The 12,105-nt window shown below is 42.0% G+C and overlaps 1 long non-coding RNA gene across 1 annotated transcript; it reads left to right on the forward strand.

The window, feature by feature from the left end:
* Nucleotides 1-8,083: 8,083 nt before the first annotated feature.
* Nucleotides 8,084-12,105, forward strand: LOC144115040 (uncharacterized). The gene is made up of 3 exons (XR_013311209.1): nucleotides 8,084-8,203; nucleotides 9,165-9,274; nucleotides 11,972-12,105. It is a non-coding gene; the product is annotated as an uncharacterized LOC144115040 (long non-coding RNA).

Here is a 12,105-nt window from a genome sequence, read left to right on the forward strand (position 1 = left end):
TGAGCCGGATAGAGGATGTCCAGTCCTTAAGCAGGTTATGCTACCTTGGTGACCTTTAAAGAAGACCCACATCTTCCATGGTCTCAAAGATCTTAGCATGTGACACGTTTTCATATGCCTTCACCACTTTCATAGCTGCCACAGTGCATAGAAGGTGGCTATAAGGCGACGCAAGATGACCTCTTCAACCAGTATAGCTTAACCAGTTTCTGTGCCTAGGCATGATAGGAACCCAGTTTGTCGTGTATGGTATCTTTGCTCATTTTCCAACCACCATGATAAGTGCACAGCAATCATCTTTAAATGGATTTTGCATATTGTGTCAGCAAGATGGGCCGTAACTATAACATGCTTGTGAGATGTTTTGCAGCTTTTGGTATTGGGACCACGACTGATTGTTTCCAGTCTAGTGGAATTTCCTCTTCTTGCCAAACTTCATTTATTACACCCAGAAGGCCATCAATAATGTCTCCTTCTCAGTTTTTAAGGACTTCCTGAGGAAATTAGCCATGTCTTGCTGTAGTTCTCCCACTTGCATCTTCTCTAGGAGCCAGTAACTCCAGTTTCGTAAATTTTGATGCCGTCCCCATCTTGTCAACCATGTCCTTTGTCGGTGATAGTTCTGGAGACTGTGCAAGTTTAGGGAAGGAAAGGACAGCTGCGTGAGCTGTTAACTCCTCTGGCCTGAGCTGTAAGGTGAACCAAGTACTCTCAACTTGATCTCTTTAATTTGTTGTCCCCTTTCCATGCCTCTGAAAGTCCTGTTGGTCGTTCTTTTTCCCAAATGATAGAAACCATTGTCCCACCTCTTATAAGCCAGTTGCGTTTTGCGACAGCATTGCCTGCAGTTCGTTGATGGCTGCCTTTCTTTGCACGTCCTCAGGATGCCGACGAGCCTGCTTTTCCGCCTGTTTTTATCGTGTCCAAAGTCGTTGAAGGTGAAGGTCGCGAGGTCTGATCTCCGTTCAGTGTGGTTATGATGGTGTGGTTCTTGAGAACCTTTTATAAGTTAGTTATGTTCAATCAGCGTCATCATCAGCTTGACTATGCCCACTGCTGGACAATGGCCTTTCATATACCGTTCCAATTATCCCAGCTCGGTACCAACTGCAGCCACCCTATCCAGACAAACTTCCTAATCTATCTGCCCACGTGACTTTCTGCCACTCCCTGCTACACTTGCCTTCTCTTGGAATCCACACTTTTACCTTTAACGACCATTGGTTACCTTTCCTTGAGATTACGTGCCCGGCCCATACCCATTTCTTCTTGGTTTTGACTGGGATGTCATTCACTTCCATTGCTTCCTGACCCACTCTGCTCTCTTCCTATCTCTTAACGTTGCAACTGTCGTGCTTCCTTCCATAGCTCACTGCTTTGTCGTCAGTTTAAGTTGAACTCTTTTTGTTATCCTCCTTGTATAATTCCCCATAGGTGAGCACTGGTAAGATACAGCCGTTATATAAGTTTCTCTCAAGGGATATTGGTAAATTGTCATTCATGATTTGAGAATGCCTGCCAAATGTAATTGACATCATTCTTGTTCTCCTAGTTATTTCACTTTCATGATCCGGATATGCTGTCATATACCTGCCCTGAGTGGATGTATTTCCTTATCACTTCCAACCATAGCTCAGCAAAATCACGACTGCGCACTCAAGCTCACTGACAAGTGTTTTGCCACCCTATTATGAGCGTACTCAGACACGGACTAGCATAGGCCCAGGCTCTCTCTAACTCGTAAACTCAAACTCATTTAGGCTCACAACTCTTCAACTTATGACTCATCCGGGCAGCCACTCATTACAACTTGTGATTCACTTTGACACATGACACATTTGGGCTCAGTCAGACTGGTGACTCATCTGAAATCACACACTCATTTCAATCCATGACTCTTCTGGACTCATTCATATGACTCATGACTCATTTGGGCTCTCTGATTTTGACTCACGACAAACCTGGGCTCACTAATGAGTGGCATGTCCCTGAGCCAACCAAGACGCATGAGAGGCTTCCACGTAGCGACATAGTGGAACTCGATGAAAGCTTCCGACACATCGTCACGTGGCTTATCGCCACACCCGCAGCCGGATAAACTAGCTAGGGAGAAGAGACAAAATGCTCTCTGCCTCGCTTCCATGAAATCTTCTTCTTTGGTAGCCATCAGATGTCGCCAAGCCTCCTCACCCTTAAGTATCCTTGTTCGTAGCAGTAAATAAATATAAATTAGCAAATGAGGAGGAAAAAAAACTAGGAACATGATTTGAGCCTGTGTCCAGACTGATGACTCGGATCATGACCTGAATGTGAGTCCGCTAACCTATGCTTCTGACACCTCGCTGCCTATCGTAAACTGCTGTTCCCTTCCGAGGCTATTGAACACTACTTCCCTCGCAGGTATACGGCCTTTGCCAAAAATAACTAGACAGACAGCGAGGTTTGCTTCTCAGCCATATAGTGAAGCCCTTGTGGCACCCCTGAAGAGATGAAATGGTCTCGAAAGGTGAGCAACGCCACCCATAAGTGCTCCGCTACATGGCTAAGAAATAAAACTCATTGCTTGATTGCTTTTTCCAAAAACGGTACATCTTAACAGTGAAGAAATATGACAATCAAACATTTTAAAATGCAGGCTTGTGCCATGGCTTTATAAAAATCGTAACTTCACAGGCAACAGCAGTGGCAGCAATTGACAATGCACTAGGTCATTCTTGCTAGTTCTATAGTGGCACTTGAAGTGCTCAAGACACCATAGATAAACACTTCAGCTCATGACATGAGTACAATTCATCTCTTCATGCAGACAGCGTTATTGAGTTGTGGGTATACATGGGATCCAGGAAAAGCGGACAGCATCAGCCATGCTGCTGCACGTGTGGCAGTGAACATACCCATAATAATAGTTCAGCTGCATTATGAAAATCTGCTCCTTCCCACAGATTAGGTAGTGCGCTGAAGACAGATGAGACCAGCTGCGGCAAGAGATAAGTACCCATTACTTGGGGGCAATCATGTGCTGCTCGGCTGCTGCAATCGTGCAACACAGTATATGCTCGCATCTTCTCAAAGTTGCTGTAGGCCATAGCCATTCGTTGTGCAGTTTGCACCCATGTGAAATTATCCAGGATAGTAAGGCACACCAATGCTAGCACCATGGCACACATGTGGTTTTTGAGCTTACTGAGCTGTGATGTGGACACGTACATGGGGAATAAATTCCTAGTCCATCACAATTAAACCTTTACTTCCACTAGCAGTAAACCTATAAAAGGTAACCTAAATGTCATAGCATATGCAATGCAGTGCTCTTTTTTTTCAATCTGCAGTGAAGTGCCCATTGAATTTTCCTGCTTTGTTTTTATCCACATCATGGAATTTTCTATTCCTTGTTCTCAATGACACTGTTAAAAGCAACTAAATTGTGTGCTTGTAACTATTGTGTATGCAGTGCACTATTGTCCATCCATTTGCTACCCTTAATTCTTTGTATTTTCAGGTCCTAAGTTTAGGGGAACCCCCAAGATGGAATATATTTGTAATATGGGAGCATATACACAAGCTTAGCCTTTGGTGACAAAGGTAAGCTACACAGTTTCCACAGAAACTTCGTAGTTCAAGAAAAATTCGTCCTGGTACAGGTTCGAACGCTGGACCACCGTCTCATCATGGGAGTCTCCCTACGAACTGAGCTAACTGGCATTTACTTTGGCATTTATCATAATGCTCTACCTTATTTTGCGCATTTCCTAAATTCGTGTCAATTTTATACAAATGGCTTCCTTCATCATAACGTTACATCCAGTGTTTTCACTTGCAGATTGAGTTTACAAGTTGCAACTCTGAAAAGGGGCGAAGGAAATTTATGGTCTGATTGAAAAAACGAACCTGGGTTCTCAGAAACTACAACGCTTGAAGCAAAAGCAGATGGCCTAACCAATTAGTTCTTCAACAACCTTCTTTCTTTTTTCATTGTTATGTCCTGTCCATGCTCTGTTTCTTAGTTTTCTTGATAAAATGTGCATCTGGTGGTCATTCCTTTGGCAGGTGCTGAATGTTCCATGCGTGCTCAAATAAATGTGGGGTGCTTGTTTTTCATTGCTGTTATGTTTTCTTTTCAGGCATGTAATGAAGGCTATGCTGTTTAGCACACAGTTAGCCATGCATTGGACTGGTTGCTAGTTCGCACTGCTTGCACAGAATGCCGGGAAGCTCAAAATGATGGCAAGTCACTAACTACTCCACAAGGCTGTTCAGTGATGTGGCAACTCTGACAGAGCTTTTCAGCCAGCATAATAAATTCGAATTGACAACAGTTGTCCCTATAGCTATCTAAATAGCAGATGACGTTTGAGCTGCAGAAGTGTCCTAGCAGGTGCAGCAATAAGGCATCACAACTTCGAATGTCATACTCATGCATGGTGTGAATGCTACTGGTGGGAAACGTGACGCTATGTGACTCTATTGACTAACACAGTAACATGTAGCAAGCATCATATTAGGCAGTTCTATATGGAACCCTGGTGCGCATGTCAAACGTGGTGGAAAATACTAACGGAAGAGTGTAAAGGACATCATGTAAGTACAGTGTATGAATTATATCAGGAGAAATGGTGGGAGCGTTGTGCTGCCTTGAAGGACTTGGCACCCTGATGGGTGGACATACAAGCAGTGCGGTCCTGTGTGCTCTAAGGAAAGCCATACAGCTTTCATAAAAGCTTCATTCCTGAAGCTTCTGTGAAGCTTATGCGAAAATTGTACAGCTCTCCTTGGTAGATATACGACTGCACCAGCAATTTCTTGAGGCGCTAGGTGAAAGGAAGATCAATTTAAAAAGCAGAGTGATAAATACGCGAAAGCTTCCTAACTACGCCACGTCTGTAATACCCTGCAGCATAGATTGAATGCTTAGTGTGCTGTGCTGTATGACCATGCAAACACACCAAGCATTGTTAATAAACTCTTTTATTGGCTATCTTGAGGCTATCTTTTTGTCTAGCACGCCATTCTTTTTATCATCCAGCCCCATGGTCGAACAGCGTTCGGCCAGTGTGTGCGTTGGTGCATTGGTGCTCTTTACTGACATACAGGTAAAGAGTCCATCCGGAGGACTAACATACGCGCACTGCGTATGCGAAAATGTACGCGAATATAAATATGTGCACTGTGTAAGCAAAAATGAAGGCGTTAAGCACTTTCCATGCATTAAAACCTAGCACAGTAGTGTCCTTGCTGACATGCAGCCAGTAGTGTCCTTGCTGACATGCAGGATGTGTCTTGCAGCAACATTAGGCCCGCAATTAATTATGTTCCCTCGGTGCAATAACTCGACAGAATTTTCTCGTGCTGTCATTCTTGCAAGCGCTCACCGCCTACGTCCCTGACCATCGCTGCTGCACTTCGCGAGGCGGCAGTCGTAGCAGCAGCAGCAGTTCCGGGTTTTCAAATCTTGCCAGTAGCAAGAAAGAAACAAGTATCTTTTGTGACTTACGAAAAAAAATAGTGTAATATTTTTTATGTTGTCACTTTATCTAAGTACATGTCCGTAGCTGAACTTAGCTTAATTTTCAAATTATAACGGCGATCGTCTGCAAGCCGTCTGGTATGCCCAGTGTACAGTTGGTTTGCTGCATATTTCATTGGCTGCTTTTGTGGCGTTGAACGAGCGTGAAAATAAGGTGAAAACATCGCCGGACATCGCTGAGTGTCGTAAGTCGCTACATCCTCGCCGCATTAATGACGGCAAGTCCTAGGTAACGCGTTATTATTCATGTAGTAATTCTCGCTGTAAACAATGTGTAGAACCATGTGTGCAGTTTCGCTCCGTTAGTAGTTCGTAAACTTTGTAACCTTTTTCATTTCGGTCTCAGTGTAGACGACAAAGGTGCAGAATATGTATGCGATAGTCGTGTATATATAGTTGGCAACAGCTCGTGACTTAAAAGCATGTTTTTTTGGTCGAGTACATGCGTTGGAGCGACGGCGTACATTGCCTGTGCCAGACAGGTCAGTTTATAGAGCATCTCGATGTTGTGTTTATTTCCGATTTTCATGTGCTAGTGCGTTGTATTTATTGCTGATCGAGCTTTCTTCCCCCAGCAATATGTTAATTGCTTTTTTATGTTGTAATGACAAGTTGGATGCCCCACGTACTCACTTACGTATAAAACGCTGCACACGCACTGTAAAATGCTTCTCACGCTTAAACCGCTCGCTTATTCGCACAGAATTTGATGCAGAGATGGCATACGACAGTCTGGTTTTCTCAATATACCAATTTTGGATGATGTTCTTTCCTGATGTGGTCAGAATTGTAATAGTTTAGCATTGGCGACCCATAAGAAGCAGCTTTCGCTCAGCTGGTGCGCGTTTAGCGTTTCAACACGGTACCTTGGGCATTCCAATGTCTATAAAAAAGGGGCAGGCGGTGAATGCACGGAAAATGTTAAATTTTTATTCGCTGTTATAAAAAAAAATAGCTGTCGAGTGTGTGTCATATTTTATTATGCAACTTCTGAGGAGTGTCTGGCCCCACTAGGCCTACTCGCCATGCAGTCGCCATTTTTGTCACTGTGACACCCTCGGCTGACGGTGTGGCGGGGTGGCTATTCGCCGCCATCTTGAATCTTTTAGGAGCCCATCTAAAAACTGCAGCTGTGCAATGCGGCATGTATATAATTACGTGCATAGATCCGTAACCGAATCACCGTAATTATGATTCGCCCGCTGCTAACAATGTATATGTTCTGCTGGTAGGACATGAAGAGGGGGCGCATATATACTGACACCATTTCGCGCTGCCTTGTCGCTTTTTTGCCACTGCGGAATATCTGCAGCTTTGGCTCCCTGTTTTTCGACAACCGCAGAATGAGCTTTGTGAGCTTAGGGATTGTGCCTAACAGTTATGACTAAATTTTGTTCTTCTTGCAACCGTTCCAGTTAATAGGCATTTAATAGTCAAATTCCTAGCTTAGTTCCAAAATACTGCATTGGCTTATTCTTGCTCCTTCATTTTTGCAGTGGAAATTTAACATCACCATGTAATTAACTTGTTTACATATGCATGGTCATGAAGCAAATTTCATTTCTGTTCTCTAAGCATTTGTAATAAGCTTCTATAACGATACATATTACAACTCTGATGAGCATGCAGATTTGCATAGAGTAGGAGCTATAACATGTGGTCTTGTAGCTGGCTTAGCTGCAGAATTAAAATTACTTTAAAAAGTGCACCGAATCAAGTGTTGCTGCTGAATAGTTTAGTTTCTGTACGAGAGGAATGTACATGCTTCTGCTGCAATATACTGTCTGAGAAGTTTAAAAGTGCAGCTTTTCAGCTTCATTGCGCCAAGCACTGCAGTTAATTCACTGCGTTCTTTTCAGTTTGGCTTTTGGAAATACTTCAGGAAAGAGCTGGCTTTCGATAGCAACTGTTGGATTCGGTAGCTGTAATATATGGCATTTAGTCTTGGACTGCCTTACCTGAATCTAGGGAACTGTACTGTGCAGCCGCGAAAATGCACACTGATGCCAAGATAAATAACATGTTTGATAGTGCTGCCTGCATGTCCATCAGAGTAAAATTGGCACTTCTGAAGCCCGATGTGTTTAACTAAGCTATGCTAGCTAAAAATGATAAAAATTTGATATTGGAAGGCACTCATGCAGTAGTGAATCATATGAATGATACAACAATGGGCAACAAAGCCTCAGCCTTCAGCTCACCTAACACTGAATTGGCTGATGCAGGTGCATTTGTCTGCACTCTTTTGTTTATCTTGTTATGGTTCATTTTCTTGTAGCTGCATGGCACCACAAGTAGTGAGTGGTCATTGCTCACTTATTCCAATACATAATGCATTAGATATATGGGCAATTAAGTCTGCCGCTTTAATTCTAAAGTAATGCTTTATGATGTACGAAATGTTTTCGTTGTGCTGCTTCTTCTATCTGATGCCTCCTTGCTTTTTTTACCATCCTTAGCAGAAGCAAATTTTTCTTAGCATCTAGGTGGTACACCATGCTTTGTGGAACTTTGTTCCCCTTTTGAATTTTTGAATGCTTGTATTTTTTCTTTTTTGTAGAAGTCAACTAGCCCACTGCACAGAAAAGACAATGAGTGCAGGCCGAGGCCAACATAAACGAATGCCAACAACGCAGGTTGCAACTGTTAGATCCGCCAATGCTGCTGAGGGGCAACCTGGTAAGACAGTAGGATTAGGCGTTGTTAGGGAGTTGAGCTGTAAGGTTTGAAGCTCTAGCTTCAGGACAGCTTAAATTATCTTGCAGATATTTTTGGCTCACTTGAGTCATCTAATTTACATATACTTAGTTCGTTTGCTTGGTTGGAAAATGTGAAGGTATTCCTGCTTTTTCAGTTTCTGGCTAAATGTGAAACTTCGGTTGTGGCACATTAGAAACTATGGAAATTGAAGAAATGGACATATCTTTTTGCGGTGCTTTGCTATTTAAGGGACATTGTCTATGCAGGAGAGATGCACAGGTGTAGCGCACGGGTAGGTTGACCTTCAAGTCTCCGGTGCGGTTCCTGTGACCTCCCCATCTAGCATCACAACAACAGTCTAATACTGCTAACTTTGCCATGGCTTGTCTTACAATCGTGAATTTATTCTTTGCCTTTTGTGCTGCCTTTCTTTATGGTCATTTCTGTGCATAAATGTTGTGATCATACAGTCACTCTTTTTTGCTCAAGACAAGATGGGTGGCCCAAAGCAAGTTTGAGCTTGTACTAAAGCTTGTACCACCCCTTGATTCTCATGTAGAAATTTTTTTCATAATATAGTTACTACGATGCTGTGACTGGCAACTTTAGTTCTAAAATATCTTTAAGGTATGGATGATTGTCTTGAATATGGGACTCATATCAATTTGTGAATAAATCTCATACTAGCTTACAAGTCTACTGGTGCAGAAACTGTACTATTGAATATTGGTGCTTTTTTTTTGCTTAATAACGTCGCTGTGACACTGATTTGAGTTCTTTATCCTGTCCTTTTTTTGCACTTATTCCAGTTAGCTCACCGCTACTGCCCACAATTATGGTTGTTAGCTGACCATTGATTGTTCAGCTACAGTCATAGTTTATGTAGGAAACCACTGCTTATGGAATTTTTGTATGCACATGGCATTGTTTTCTTACGCAGGTGCAGGCATTACCTCCAGTCAGCAAAGACCTTGTTACACGGAAGGATTGGATTTCATAAGAGAGACACATGACAAGTTAATCGTATTGAGAATGGAGCTCAAATTTAAGGTAAAAACTGTGCTGTTTTGTGCATCAATTTTCTCATCACTAACAAAGGCAGATATGCATAAATGATATCTCAGTTGTTGTTGAGCTGCTGGCTGTATTTGCACTAAAATTTTGCACAAATTATTGGTATTATTCTTGCAGAATATGGTCTCACTGAGTGTCTGACACTCACATTCACAGTACACAGTAAATGCACTTTGATAAAGATTTCAAAAAGTATTAGCCAGGCTGTTGCCAGCACAATCATTCACAAGCAGCGTGAAGAGTACTCAGTTTTAAGGCGAAAGCCTTATATGACCCATTAGCAATGAAACATGACATTTTTGTTGTCCAAGAAAAGTGGTCCAGAAAATCGCCAATTAGAGTTGCTGTATAGTACCTAGAGTTGCACGTAGGTCTATCATATTGCTATCCAAAGTAACCATATTATGAGGGAAAGCCGCAACTCCTGCATGCAGGAGGCGGACTTGATGTAGGGGTAAGAGTGAGTGCAGGCTCAATCCGCTTGATTCTAGCTGCCGAACTTGCTCTATTATAGGCAGATTACTGTCGCATTGAATGAAACAACTTGCTAGTAGTGCATCAGCTACACTAATTAGGCATATCTCAATGAGTTATCAACAAAATACTTGCAAAATACTTGCCAAAGTAAAATATTTCTTCCAAAGGTGTGTGGAATTGAACCCAGGAACTTCAGATTGCGAGGCGAGCATACAACCCATAGGACACAAAACCGCATTGCTTCTTGGCGAATAATGGTGAACCTAGTGAATGCATTGCTTTACGACTGTATGCTAATGAGTACGTGTGTCATTAGAAAGGAAGGAAAAATATAAATTAAAAATAATGCTTTCACCTTCAAAGCATGTGTATTTGCTTCCTTAATTTTTTGTTGAAGGCACACACAAGTGAATTTTCTTCGGTGGCTACGTTTAATAAATCAAGGTCTATAATTCTGACAAATGTTTAGCCAATAACTTAACACCCAACCTTTCCTGATCTCCACTTAGCACCTTCATATGTGTAAAAGCATCATATTCACTTGGTTCCCTGCACCGAAATTTAAAATGTGCTCTTGCTCGTGTCTAGAAATCAGCCTAAATAATCTTGGTACACCCCCCAGCTGGAAATCTCTTCACCATACTTTCCGAGAAATTCTGTAGAATTGCCTAAAAGTGATACTGAAAAGAATTGGGTAGCCGCATTTGTTTTCAGTAACTATATATGCACTAGTTCAATGCATTCAAACTTGATAAAAGTTACTGGCACCCGCCTTTGTAGAATAGCTGTTCGGTTTGGATCTTCTGCTTATCGCATAAGTATGGTTGTCAATAGCAGCTCTTCACCTGTGTCACTTAGTACTCCTCGGTGCATGTCTGGGCGTGCATAACCATGTTATTTTTTTGCTTATGTTCAGACATGCATAGGACTGCAATTCATTGAGATGTATTCTTTATGCCATATATCATTTGGAATTAGCTTCCTGATATTATTTCTTCTAGATGTAACCCATTTTCACTCAGAGTCCAGATATAGCTTGCATAGTGAGCACTATTTGCATTCTTTCACTACCTCGATATTCCTGTCTTTCTTATCACGAAATATTTATCATATACTTTACCTTAATGCCTGAATTTGTTTTTGAATTTGTTTTGAATTTGTTTTTTTGTGAATGGTAACCACAGGGCCATGGTTTGTTTGTTCATTCATTCATTAATTCAACAAAGGAATATTTGAAGACTTTATTCGGCCTTTGGCTGTACTGTTGAGTATTCACAATTTTTGTATACAGAAGAAATGGTGGAAATGATAGTGATATTATTGGCACTTACATGGACTGGTATTCACATGACTTCGTTGAGGATTGTGAGAAAGTTTCATTTTGCGGAAGTGGCGCAGTGACTGTCTTGCATATCTTGGTGGACACCCAAACCATGCTGCAATGGAAAGGAGGAAGGTGAGAGTGAAAGAAGAAAGGTGCCATAGTGGAGGGCTGGGCGATAATTCCAACCACCTGGGGATTTTTTAACGTGCACTGACGTGCTGATTTAGTTTGTTGGTTTGACCAGTAGCGACCCATGCTGTTACCAGAACCTTTATTCCTTTGCAATGAAGTCTGTTCTAAACTCGGCATCCGTCAGTTTTATAGTGGCACTATGAATGACATGATTAGCATTAATAGCGTGAGAAATGAGGACAGCCCCATCAGATGTGCTTTGATAGGTAGAAAAAATAAGCAAATTTGGCTCCAGGTACACAAGGCACAATGGTCTGTGCACTATTGTATGTCCTTTGCCAGGCTTGTGGTGCCTTGAGCAGGAATGTGGAACTGTTGAATTTTGATTGGGACATAGCTTATTCAGGTGACTATCTGGCTTAGTCTGAATGCTTTATGAGCCCCAGCTGAAAAATTTCATTGGTTCCAAATGGAATCTAATTGAACCATTTGGAACTAATCAGGTTTTTTGGACTCTTTCAGCTGATTCCAAATGGCTCCATTTCATACATTCTTGTTGGATGTAATGGGAATTTTCAGCTGAATTCAATTGGAATTGGAACCAATTAGGCTCTGTTACAGTTCCAATTGGTTCAAGTTAGGGTATTGTAATTTTAGATTCAAATTGGAATTAATGGATTTTTTTGTTGTGCAGCAAATTTCTGAACTTGCACCTGCTTTCTGTCTCTGATTTCTGCTAGGAGCGTGAAATAGCTGATTGCCACTCATGGCTTGAAAAGAGGGCATCTCGCATGTCAAGTCTCTCAACCGAACTGTGTCTTGTCAAGAGTGCCATGGAAGAACAGGTGCGACATCATCAGGCAGCTGAAATGAG

This window comes from Amblyomma americanum, chromosome 1 (assembly GCF_052857255.1).
Source record: "Amblyomma americanum isolate KBUSLIRL-KWMA chromosome 1, ASM5285725v1, whole genome shotgun sequence".
NCBI classification, from domain to species: Eukaryota; Metazoa; Arthropoda; class Arachnida; order Ixodida; family Ixodidae; genus Amblyomma; species Amblyomma americanum.